The sequence below is a fragment of the Lissotriton helveticus genome, chromosome 8 (assembly GCF_964261635.1).
Source record: "Lissotriton helveticus chromosome 8, aLisHel1.1, whole genome shotgun sequence".
Taxonomy (NCBI): Eukaryota; Metazoa; Chordata; class Amphibia; order Caudata; family Salamandridae; genus Lissotriton; species Lissotriton helveticus.
In genome coordinates, this window is record NC_136069.1 from 1,357,270,431 (window position 1) to 1,357,284,765 (window position 14,335).

The window sequence follows — 14,335 nt, forward strand, 5'->3', positions numbered from 1 at the left end:
AAGTGGCGAAGGTAATGACTGAGGTAAAATCAGGATCCTTTTTAGATCCGTGTCCACACTTCATCTACTACCGGTTAACACGTCTTCTGTGTCCTTCCCTAATTTGGATTTTCAACCAATCGTTAGAAGCAGCTACATTTCTGGATGCTTGGAAACAAGCTATCATATTTCTAGTGGCAAAAAAGCAGGTATGGATGTCTTTAACCTTTTAAACTATCGACCAATCTCCCAACTTACCTACATGTCCAAGATTTTAGAGTAGTTGATTAACAAGCAACTTGTTGACTATTTAGAGATAAATGATCTATTAGATACTTCACAGACAGGTTTCAGGGCTATGAATAGTATGGATGATACATTATTAGCAGTGTTGGATATTATTAGGCTACTGGTGGACCAGGGTAAAGCTGCCAGCCTGATCTTTTTAGACATGTTGGCGACTTTAAACCCTGTATCTCATAGCCTCCTGATGAAAACATGATATGAAAAAGGACTCCATTCTAAAACCCTTCAATGTTTTAGCTCCCTTCTAAAAAACAAAACTCAGGGAGTACAGCTAGGTTCCTTTTCTTCTAACCCATAAACAATCAAGTGTGGAGTTACGCAGGGAGCATCGTTGAGCCCAACCCTCTTTAATGCATATGCCTCTCTATTGGCCATAATTGGGGAGAAATGGGTCTTTAACGTGTATTCTTATGCAGATGACATACAGCTGTTGATAGCTATGGAAGAACAACACAAGGACACTAGAAATAATCTGATCAACTGTCACTCAGAAACTGCAAATTGGATGACAAATCACTGTTTGAAATTGTATGTAGAGAAGTCTGAGTTACTTCCCTTTGGAGGAGCTCACCTACTCTGGGACGCATCCTGGTGGCCCACATCACTAGGCATTGTACCAAAACGTAAACGGGTTGTAAAAAATGTGGGAATTCCGGTAGAAGCTGTACTAACAATGCAAGACCAAGTAAAAATACTGTGTGGTAAATGCTTTGCCATGCTGTTAGAAATGGGGTTTCTAGTTGGCTAGGGTATACACCTAAACCAGGCAGAACCCACCACTCTAGTCAGGGTAAGGGAGTTACACAACCAAGATAACCTCTGCCCACCCCCTTGGTAGCTTTGCAGAGCAATCAGGCTTATCCCAGAGGCAATGTGAAAAGTGTTTGCCCAACACACTCACACTAGTGACGAACCAGGCACACCACAAAAAGAGACTCCACACAAGATTATATCAAAATATCCTTTGTATTGTACATAAAAACACATTAGACCACAATCACATGAATTACTGCACCACTAAGCGCTTGTCACAAGGACGCATGTAAACCATTTGGACCACAGGTCACATTAATCACTGCCCCTAGGGCAATTGTCATCACATACGTCACTGTGCCGTTAGGAACTTGTCATGACGTTACATAAACCACACGCCACTTGGCATCAGATGAGACCATAGGTACATATGTCACTTTGCCAGTAGGCAATGGTCAGAACAATACACGGATCTTAGACCACTTTTAGTGCAATGCAGCAAACACTTTTAAGCTGCACATGTCATACACATTCAATTGTACTTCATCTGTGTACCTTGTGCTGATACCTATTACCTTGCAATGCAAGGCAGAAAATGCCCAACTCCACAACATCAGGGCAAGAATGTGGTTATTAGTTAAGGGGAAGAACCACATAGGTTTCCCCCAAAAGATCACCACAGAACACAGGTATGGCAATTGTGAGCCGTAGGCCACAGGAGCACCTGAGAGCTTACTACGAGTTCATGATAATGCTGCAGGACAGGATTGGGGCCTCCATCGAAGGGTTACCCCGTCCTGAAATGAAAACTGGCAAGACACTTAGCTGCTCCCCCCGGGCACTTCTAGCGGCCAAAGGGGTAAACATCAAATATGGGCCAACTGCAGGGAGACCCGATTCGGTCTTCCCCTGTGATCGAAGATCAAGGCAGCTGCCTGCTCTGATTGCAGACCTCACTCTGAAGTCTGAGAGTACCTTTAGTTGTGGAGCGGCAGCCGTCCCTCACGGCAGCCACATAGGCTCCAGGTTGCCTTCTTTCTTTTGGGCGACGTGACCTTCCACAGGGTCTGTGCTGGGATTAACTCCTTGCCTCCCATGCTTTCCTCAGGTCTCCTCTGGGCAAGCTGGCTGTTTGCAGGCTCTTCTGCACTGCCCAGCAACGGGGGGCACTCCAGGCCCTAATCTCTTCCTCCTTCGGGCGGTTCCCTCAGCAGCTCCATGCTAGGCTGGGCTAGGCTCTTCCTTCCAGGTGCGGCCGGACTGTGCTGTTCTCTGCTCATCACTAGGCAATGCCTGGCACTTCCCTCAGCAGGCAATCAGCTGCACTCTGACTGCGGGAGCCTTCTTTCACTCAGGGATTTCACGCAGGGGCTCTAAGCGGCAGAGCCTCTTGGATGTTTTAAAACAAAGTGCACAACACACACTGTAAGGGACAGGCCAGGACTTCCCATACACTGGCTGGGGGTCTGAACGGCTTTCTATCCCCCAGGACTTCAAGATATGATGCTGCACAGAGTCGCTTGTACGTTTTGCCAACCAAGCGCTAAGGGAAGTTCCCTCCCAGGTGTAACACAGGAGACTTCTAGGCAATACGGCGCTCTGGTAGGTTTTGAGTTCAACCAAAACATAAGTGAAGAGCAGACCAGTCCTTCTCCTGCCCAAGACAGGAGCAGCCACTGCAGGGTATCCCACCCCATGCACATTAGGGACAGCGCTCCTCACACAGCTTTTCCAGCTCTCCTCCCAGGCAGGTTCCTTTGCATGAAGTCTTTTGTATCCTTAGAGAATTTTAAAAGGAGGCCAGCACACAAAAGCCCTGGAGATTCTTCCCAAGCAGGATGCCACAGCAGGGAAAAACGAATCAGTCCTTTTCCTCTACCACAGACAGAAGCAGCAACTGCAGGCCAACAGCACACAGCACACAGCAAAGGGGCAGCGCTCCTCCTTACAGTTCTTCAGCTCTTCTTCTTGGTAGGGTTCCTTGAAGTAATCTAAAGTCTTGGAGTTTTAGGTGTAATGCGTATACACCAAAAAGTCTTTGTTCTCTTTGTGGCAAGGTTCTCTAAACCCAGTCCAAACCAGTCCTGTTCTCCCTGGTGCAGCATGACCACAGGGGGCAGAGACAGCATTGTTCAGGAGACATAGATTATTCAGGTGTAGGCAAAACATCTCCCACCACTCTAAATGCAGACCAGATCTATTTAGCCCTGCAATGAGTCACCCAGACAAGACATGTCACACCTCAACCTCCCTAGTGACTGTCTAGAGTGAATGTACATTTCAGCTCCTGTCACTCACACACCAGATGCTGATTTACAAACAGCCAGAGGCACACGGAATGGTAAAGTAAGAAAATGCTCACTCTCTAAAAGTGGCATTTTCAAAAACAGGATTTTGTGAGTTATAAATATAAAAATGTTACAGTGCAATTCCAATGATAATCCTCTGGGACAGATAGGCGTTCAACTGTGAAAAACGAATTACACAGTACTTCAGTATCAGTACATGTCAGACACACTAGTACATGTCCTACCTTTCACGTACACTGCACCCTGCCCATGGGGGTACCTTGGGCCTACCTTAGGAGTACCTTGCATGTAAAGAAAGGGAAGGTTTGGGCCTTGCAAGTGGGTGCACTTTGCCAGGAGAACATGGAAGTTCACAACTGTGTGTGCAGTCACTACAGTGGTAGGTCTGAGATACATTTACAGGGCTACTCATGTGGGTGGCACAACCAGTGCTGCAAGACCACTGGTACCATTTGATTTACAGACCCTGGCACACATCGTGCACTTTAGTAGGATTTACCAGTAAATTAAATATCACAATCATAGTAACCAATCATTGTTACAATGTATACAGAGAGCATATGCACTTAAGCACTGGTCAGCAGTGGTAAAGTGCCCAGAATGCTATAGCCAACAAAAACAGGGTCAGAAAAATAGGGGGCAAAAAGTTTGGGAATAAACCTGTCAAAAAAGCCAGGTCCAACACATGCTAAAACTATTAAGAAGACTTTTCATATAGATCCCGGACAACTGGGGAAAAACTATTGTGCAGGCCTTGATAACTTGCAAACTTGACCATGGGGGTGAGCTATATGTCGGTATGGCTGACTACTTATTCTGCAGAATACAGGTGACCCAAAATGCAGCAGCCAAGCTGGTTTGCAAGAAGAATAAATACAGCTCGGCTTCAGAGTGTTTGGAGGCCAAGTTCAAACTATTGTGCTATGTGCACAGAGCATTATACAATCTTGACTCTAAAGTCCTGCAGGACAAAGTTAAATCTTTTTGTCGTACACGAGAACTGAGGTCTTGCAAAATCGCTCTTGCTAAAAATAGACGCATAACGAAAGTCAGAGCTGGAGGTCGCTCTTTCTCATACTTGGAGGCCATTTATTGGACTAAACTTCCTCTAGGCCTACGCCTCACTGACGACCACATGGGGTTTAGGAAGAAACTGAAAATAATCAGCATGTAATTGCTGGTGCCTTTGACAAATGTCTTCACAATTAGGGTGAACTATCCTAGCGCCACGATATCCCTTGGGGTGAATGTTGCGTTTTACAAGTACAATAAAATAAAATAAAAATAGATTCAGCCAGCCAAGGGCCCTCATTCCCAGAACTGACTGGCCATTTTGCCAGTTCAGTGTTAATGTAAGAGGGTCACAGTCTATACTCGGAAGAGCATCCTGCTTTTATTAGGATACTATGAGATTGGCTGTACACAAACGGAGATATTTTTACGTGTTATGTCTGTATTGCCTGGTTTAACAGGTATGTTCATCTAAATAAATGTCACATCAAGAAGCCAGATGTAAATAGTCTAAACATGCAGGTACCTTAGTGTGAAGAAAAACATTGTTCAAAGTTAAAGGCACCCGAAGTGATGCAAATGACAATAGCAACCACAAAAATACCAACAAATGTTCAAAGTAAACATAACTTAACGCCAAAATGCACCTGCCGCTGATTTCTGGAAAACATCTATACTTTAAACCTGATGTGGGAAATAAAAGAAAGAAACCTTTGAAATGACTTCTTTCATGAAGGTCGTGTTTTCAGAGGCAGCTAGATCATTACAAATGGATGGAAGATCGCACTGAAAATTCTGAGGGGGATTGTTATTTACCATGGCAACAAATCGTAGAAGCTAATCTCTCCCATAAAGGCATAACTAGCGCCAGAGAAACACATCATCTATTTTTAAGGAAAATCAAACAATGGTGATAGAAGGGACGGCGATCGCGGCACAGAACACAAAAAAGAAGAGTCCACTAATGGAGGTCAAACAAACTGACGCGCCATTTTGGTGTTAAACTGCTCACTGGGCCGCTATCTGTGTGATTAATCTTCACATGTCTTCGCAAGTGAAGCATTTGATTCCGTTCTCGCAGCTTCATGAACACAAGCAGGCCACATTCCCTGCATGTATTAACTCCCCCTTATCACATTGTGAGTGAAAAATTCATTTGGTGTTTGTCATCTTTCTCGGTACATCTTCAGAAGAAAGATGTTCTGCTCTTTCTCATTAGCATATCTCATACCGTTTCATAAACAAAACACCCATGCCGGCGTCTTCAGCTGCCCTCGCATCCCCCATATGGCCCCATAAAGGAAACTTTTGTGCGACATTTGTCAGCTTCGTATGTTTTCATAAGCCAAATTGTTCCACGGGCATTCGTCAGTTTTATGTGCGTCTTCTGCCTTCTCTTCATAAAAAGGTGTCTGCTGCTCTGTTCTGTATTCATTGACATACAGAACAGCATCTCATTACAGATCTCGGGAGGTACCTTTTATTATGCATGGATTCTGACATAAAATTAACCATTTGCGCGCTGGCGTGGAGCCATCACCATCGCCATAAAATGTATACTGTCACGAGTTCCTGAATTTCCCGGCTGTGTTTTTATCTGAATTTATTAAAACTCTTCTCCACTCCCACACACACATTCCAGAGTAAAAATAGGGACGCTCTCAGGCATACTTGCATAATACTCTCACCTTGCTAAGATAATGCACGTAACACATTTTCCAATGTCCTTTCAGTTGAAAGGTTAACTCGTTACCGATAGTTGTAACGATGTTTGACATTTTCACACTGGCGCACATAGGAATGCCCATTGGTTCTTCATCCTTGCTGCTAAATTTTAAACTAAACGTGTGACATTTACATTGCTTAATTCCATTCAGTTCAGCTGTGTTCAGATTTTGGCACGTTTTGAGACACAAACAAAACTGATGGACATGCAAAGCTGGTGCAGCCTTCGCTACCCATCTGTTTTGCATGTGAATCAATTCTGCCACAAAAAATTATTTTCTCTCTGATAATTATTGAACCAGCAAAATGATATGGAATTGTCCCATTTAGATAAGAGTATCTAATTCGTCCATGAAAGGGATAATCAGTGAATTTCAATTATACCACATCAATTTACACAAAACAGATTTTGCCCCAGCACTAAACAAGTTTAATAATTGGACTACAGCAGGAATTTAGCATATTGGATCACTTTATACACAGAGAGTTCCAAAGCAGAACACGGGGGCAGAAAAATAATGTAAACATTAACTTGAAATACTATTCTATATCAAGCTCACATTCACACAAGAGGAATTGTTAGACTTATCAGCCTTAAGGTGGTCTTCCCCCAGGTGTTAGGACTCGGACTCTTTACCAGTGCTGACCAGTGCTAAAGTGCATGTGCTTCCCCCCTAAACATGGTAAGATTGGTTTATCCACAATTGGTATGTTTAATTTACTTTTAAGTCCCTTGTAGAGTGGTATACCATATACTCAGGGCCTGTAAATTCAATGTTACTAGTGGGCCAGCAGCACTGATTGTGCTAAAACACAAGTACTACTTCAAACGTCTCAGGCCTGCCACTCCCGGGACTGTGTGTGGAGTTTACTGCTATTTTGACTTGCCATTTTAACCTCCTTGCTAAGCCTTAAACTCCTCTTTTATTGCACATAAGTAACTCATAAGGTAAGCCCTTGGTAGCACAGTGTAAGTAAAAGGTAGAACATGTACTTTTAAGTTTTGCATGTCCTGCAGGAGAAAAATACCTAAATTAGTTTTCACTTCTGTGAGGCCTACACCTCTCATAGGTTAACCTTGGGAATTCCTTGCTAAACTTTTAAGCTGCAACTCCTGATTGAGTAGCTATATTAGGTTTTATATCTTTGGAATGGAAATGATAAATCCTCTTTAATGGTAAAGTTGGATTTAACATTACTATTTTAGAAATGCCACTTTTAGAAACTTGGTATTTCTCTGCTCCTAAAGCTTTGTGTGCCTGCAACCTTTCTCCAATACATGTCTTGGGTGGGTGACAGCTTGACTTTGCACATTTGTTCTAGACAGCATTATATAAAGGAAGGTTACATGTGTCTGAGTGCCCTTCGGCATCCTGATGGCTAATCCTAGGCAGGATGGGAAGGAGGAGCTGACACACCTGAATAGGAAGTGTCCCGACCCAAAACAAAGGGCTGATTGTCCCCCTGTAGTGAGTCTGGAGCCGGGGCTAGGAAGAAAGGACCTCTGTGCACTTCAAAAACCCTTCTTTGAAGTCACCCCCACTTCAATGGTACAACTGGGTGTAAGTACTGGGTCTCTGACCCCACCACGTCAGACACTTCTGGACCTGTAAAGAAACTCTGTTAGGAAGAAGGAGTGATGTGCTGTTACCAGGACTGTCGTTCTGCTGGACTGCTGCCCTGGAAGGAGTGCTTTTCTACTGTGTTGCCCTGCTGCCTGCTGCTCTCTTACCCTGCTGAGGGAGAGCTGGACTCTGCCTTGAACCAAAGTGATCTTCAATGGTGGGTTGTCTTGCCTTCTGTAGCTTGAGACTCATGGCTATCAGAGACTCTACCCCTGCTCTTGTGCCTGGTTTATTGGAAGTGGACCCAGATACTTTAAAAAAACATATTTATTAGGTTTTATTTAAATCAAACATGAGACTCAATACTTTAGAGTGGCAATATCAATGGCACACGGTGATCAAAGATGTTACAGCAGAATTCCAAAGGCCAGCAGACAGATTATTTCCAGTGACAGCACATTATCAATTTGCACTCCCCACCCCAATCAGCCAACCCCCCCACTTTAGGCCCATTGCAATGTAAGCATGAGGAACAACAAGTATATGTGCTTCTCATTATATCAGCCTAGGGCTAACGTCAAGTAACTATGTGTCAGGAGTAGTCCCTGTCAGCTCCTGAGGGTCCCTTTCAGCGACTACAGTACCCTCCTCCTTGGTTGCTAGGTAAGTTTTATACAATTCTCAAATTTGTTTAGGTCTGATCCGTGGCAGGAGAAGGTCACTAAAATTCCCCATTTGGGTGCAACAGTATAGCATATCCCGTGACTGCTGGGCATCCGTGGGAGTCGGTTCTCATGACCAACAGATCACCACCCTGCATTTGGCTAGTAGCAGGTCCATGTCTACCAACCTACGCACTCCCTTAGGTATCTGTTTAGAGTAGCCCAGCAGGACAAGAGCGGGCTCTGGAGTGAGTGTCAGTTCAACCACCTGTCCCAATTCCCTAAAGCAAAACAAGTATACTGACCAGCACAGCAGTAAATACTGTGCACTAGAGTCTACCTGGACCCTATAATCTTCAGACTTATAGTTCAACAAAAATACAATATAAAACAATTATGTCTCATACATAATATGTTATATTTTGTTTTGCTCATACATCGTTATTCAACATTCTGATATCAAAACATATACAGGTTTAAGCGAATGTGTGATAAATCACAGAAGAACAAAATTATACGATCATTACATCCTGATCAACACAAGCAAGTATACTGTAATTCATAATGTCAGAACATAAATGTTTTAAAAAACAGCACAATGCATTCCAGGACAGTGACGTCCCTTCTTCAGGGGTAACCTGTGGAGACAAACATGAATATCACAATCATGAATTTACTTATACATCAGTTTTCAAGAGACAACAATACGTGGGTATCATTATACCAATACAAAAGGATGCATGCTTCAATGTGAACCTGGGTTAAGGGAAAATACTCTTAGGTATAGTAAAGCGATGGAAGTACACCCATGTGCAATGATGTGGTGAAAAATGCAAAATGACATAGTCGTGCGCAACATGTAGACGTGAATAAACAACAAGAAACCAAGTGACAGGCCAATAGCCCAGACTGATATTCAACAGATAGAACTCTCAATACCTGGCTGAACGGGTAATGCCAAAATCTGAAAGAGGATAAAGTCAATTACTATATAAATAAAGTACAGCCTGTAGACTTCCCGTGGGGTAGTAAATAACAGAGAGGGCTCACCTACAGCACAATGAAGAGATGGCCAAACACTGTAAACACAGCGTCTCGCGATAATCAAACAATGGTAGAGCTATAATGTGACAAAAATGGACAATAAGTGTCATGCTAAACCATAATCAGGGAAACGGGTAAAATGGCATTTACAACACTCACCCAAATGTACTCAGAAATGGCTATCCAAACGATTAAAAACCAATGACCCCTCAAAACAAGGAACCTGTGGACAAAAACAAGTCACCATTGAGCTATAACCGCAGACCGAAAAAATAAACGAGAACAATTAAAAAAAAAATACCATGTCTATCATGGTGCTTACCGACTTCAAACGATAATGTGAGCATCTCGCATTTTCAAAGGCGGCTGCGGAATCCTCGTGAGGCAAAGCTATAGTGATCGCAAACTGAGACCGGCAGAAGTACGTGATAGATGTAGAAAGCGGACTGCGAGTAAAGTGCGAGTACCATCTTGGAAAGGTAGCGCAGGTCACTACAACAGTAACGGCAAACCTCTAGGTCCAACCACAATGTACACAATCGTTAAAACAACACTAGTTGCGCAAACCATATTGAAACTAGAAAACGAACGAGTCGTACCAAAATAAAGACGGGCATAAGGGCACACATAGATCAAAGGTGCTGCAATACGAATGGAAAAGGAATGGGCCCGGGGGCCATTATATACCAGAGACAATGATCGAGACATATAGTCACCCACAAATAAAGAAAGAGGACTGAGAAATGGGCCAGAGGGCCAAGAAACAATGATCGTAATAAATAAGACAAACAACTAGGGAAGGAATGCATGCTCAATTGTGGCAGAGATATAGAAAAAAGTGAAAAATGAAAATAAATAACGAAAGATGTGATTAACTAGATGTGACTGTGAAAAACAAACCTTTACCTGTTGTATGCATCTAAGTGAAACAGGACTAACATGATGTATGCATTAGTTACAAGAAACAGCTCATGTAAAAACGATCATTAAGACCTACAGGATGCATTGTGCCCAATGTTTTAATCCAAAAAATCTCTCTTTGGAGCAGAAATGTATTGACATCCATACCTGGTTTCACCTGAACCTGTTTAATTACTTGGAAGCATAATTGGGATATTGAATGTTTAGCGTCATCCCAATGGGTGGCTATACTGGATGTTGTGTTTTTTGTGATTATTCTGCTTTTATGCTCCGTGATTCAAATTTAAATTTTGTGTGCTGTTTTGCCAAAGTATGCTTTGCCGCATGGGCATTTAATGCAGTAAATTATGTTTGAAGAATTGCAATCACTGGTATGCCTAAGCCTGATCTTTTTGCCAGATAAAAGATGATATAAAGTGTGTCCAACAATAACATTATTGCAATGCGTACAACTATTGCATTTTTTGGTTCCATGATGATCTTGTTGTGTCTGAACAATTTTTGGAGTGGCAAGAAGGGTATGTAGTTTTTTGCCCTTTGTATAGGCAAAAAGGGGTTTCTCCTGAAATAAACCCTGAAAATCTTGCTCACTTTGTAGTAATTCCCGACGATTAATGATGATTTTTTTAACAGACTGTGACACAGTTGAATATTTAGACATATATACCATGCAGGTATTTTGCTGTGGAGATTGATTTTGTAGCAAATCATTGCGTGACTTGGTGAGTGCTTTTTGAAGGCAATTTTGGATGATGGCATCCGGATAACCTCAAGCTTGGAACCGTTGTGAGTATTCCTCTAGTTTGATGGTGCTAACCTCAGGATCTGTACAGATTCTCCGTATCCTTATAAATTGGGAAAGTGGTAGTCTGATCCAACGGTCCACGTCATCATCTAGTTTGCTGATAGCCACTCCATAGTTTTCTCCAAACACAACCTCTGATTGGGTGTGCCCTCTTATACCTAAGTATCTCACCACATCTGTTGACCACTGCAATGAGTAGTCTGGTTCGAATGGTATCGTGGCCTGGGTAAGAGTAAATATGGTAGACTTCGGCCAGTTGACAAGTCCTGGCACTGCACCAAAGTGCACCACTTCACATGAGACCGGGGAGAGGTTCCTTTCAGGGTCTCTTACATATAGTAGCGTATCGTCCACATAGCTGGATACAATTAATTTGTAGCCCGGGTACCTAATGCCTTTGTGTCTATGATATTCTCTGAGTGCACAGGCTTAAGGTTCGGCCACCAGTGCATACAATATCAGAGACAGTGGGCAACCCTGTTGTGTACCTCTGGTAATAGGTATAGAATCTGTCACTAGATTACCTATTTTAATTCTGGCTGCGGGAGCACTATACAATACCCCTATCATTTGAAAAAAGACCGGCCCCAAGCCCATCCTAGTTAAAACCTGCCACATAAAGGGCCATTCAACAGAGTCAAAAACTTTCTCCATATCGAGAAATACTGCTACCGCCCGTGACTCCGGCTGGTTGTGTTGTAGAGCGCCAAACACTGTACATAAGTTATAAGTCAGGTTTCTGCCTGGAACCAATCCAGTCTGTTCCGGAGCGACCAGGTGCGGAATCAAGGGGACCAACCGGTTTGACAGCATCTCTGCAAATATTTTTCTTTCAACATTAATCAGTGAGAGCAAAAGATAAGAATCGCATTCTTCCGGGGGCTTGCAATGTTTCAGGATAGGAACAATAATTGCTTCCCTCATCGAGGGCGGCATAGTTCCTGATGCGCACATCTCATCAAAGACTGTAGCTAACTGCGGCACCAATAAATCCAGGAACGCCTTATAAAAGGTAACAGTGAGGCCAACCACTCCTGGTGCACTACCCGCTTTCATACTCGACAGTGCTAAGATAATTTCTTCTTTCTCAAGGGGTCTCATAGGAAACTCACGATGCGTGTTTGTAAGCCATGGTAGCTTTATATGCGTTAGGTAGTTCAAAATTTGCGCCTTAGTGCCTCTGCTATGAGTTGCGTAGAGCTCAGAGTAGTATTGCCGAAACCTGCCGGCAATAGCTGCCTCCTCAGTAAGAATCTCACCCTCCGCTGACGTAATCTCTGCGACCACTGTTTATTCCCGCTGCTTTTTGAGTAGTTGGGCTAGGGTCGCCCCCGGCCGTTCGCTCTTTCTGTATGTACAATCTGAGGAGTATTTACCAAGATGCTTTATTTCAGCATCAGGGGCCTCGTGATATTGCCCCAACAGGACCTTGAACTCCTGCATGAGTTCGTAATCCACTCCAACCTGAAGTCGTTTTTCTAAGGTTGCCAGCTTCTCTTCTAAGTCAGTGAGTCATTTGCGGTTCGCCCGTAGTGGACCCAGATACTTGCACCAGAGAAGTCAGTGTATCTCCAGAGTGTTTGGAGCAGAACCAGGGCATCGACCTAGTTGCAGGAGTAGACTTGGTGCATTGCACTCTGAACCAACGCATCGCCTCAAGAACCCAACGCATCAGAACTGCGCATCACCGCTCAGCATTGTGGAGAGATTAACACATCCTCTTGGCCGCAGGGAAAAATCTTGCATTTCTCATCAGAACCAGTGCCTTTGGCTTCTGTGCTTCATCTACAGAACCCACGCATTGCCATCACTGCAGGATCAACATCGATGCGTCACTCGACTCGCTGTTGCAACCAGGAGCAACGTACTGTATTCACCGAACCTGCGTGGCTCCTGCACCCCTCCTGTGTTCCATCACAGTCATCCTGAACTTTTGATTATGTCCCAGTCCAGCATGAGCAGATAACGCCCACAGGCGCCTATTTCTTCTAAGTACTAGAAACAATTTTATTCTTTAAAAAATCATATCTCGACCAATACTTATTGGATTTTTGTTGTTTTAGTCTTGATTCATTTATAAAATCATTGTTTATTTTTCAATAGCAATGTGGAGTCTTTATGGCTTGCTTTCTTTATGTTACTGTGTGTTGTGTTGCACAAATACTTTACATGTTGTCTCCTTAGATAAGTCTGACTGTTCTTGGTCAAGCTACTAGATGATGAGCACAGATAATCTTTTAGTGTGTATCTGACTTACCCTGACTAGGATTGTGGTTCCTGCTTGGGCAGGGTGCATACCACTGCCAACCAGAAACCCAATTCTGTATCAAAACTCATTGCCATTCTTATACACTGACTATTCGAATTTCATGCCCTGCACTGTATTTATGAAAATCAATGCCAGAACCCTAAAAGGCATAACTAAAGCCAGAGGGTTTTGCCCTTATAAAGTGCATGCACATAAAGACATAACTTGCAGGGACCTCACACTCGGACTGCTACCCTTGCATAGGTACACCCCTCATACCACACTCATATGAGCATATGCCTCACTCTGCACTCACACAGTCCCATCTTTCAACCTGTAAAACACATACTCTGTACACACACAAGACAATGTTAATTTTGCATTCACACAGGCATGCCTTCACAATGAATTAACAAAACATGGTGGTTACACTGCATCCATACCATCACACTGCTCACATACAGGTACACTGCTCACTTAGAAGAAGCAGAGTTGGAACAGATGGTGGCAAGGTGGCACAAGATTGTATGTGGTGCATTGGTCCACTAGTGCAGCTCAAAACTGTTGAGGTATGCCACGCTGAAGACTGAATGTCCACTGAGGCGATCTAATTTCCCATCAGTCATATTTGAGCAATTCCAATCCAATCCAATCCAAAATTCTTTATTTCGGTCTATAAGACCATAAAAGATACATAAATATACATTTAACAACAATTTTGGAAACACATTACATAAAGTAATACATGCCGTTCAAACAAGATGGGGAAAAAGATAAAACATTTCATAATCAAGGGGAAAACATACATGAATTGTTAAAAAAATCACAGTCCATATTTAAAAAGAAAATCATGATTTGAGGTATTAGGTATTTAACAGTTTTTTCCTAATGCGCCACATAGCCATAATGAATTTGGCCATGGCAAAGACTATGTGGGGCAGAGTACTAGTTCTCAAAACTCTATAAGCATCTATGTGGCTCCTGAAACCCAAATTCCTGCATAGGGG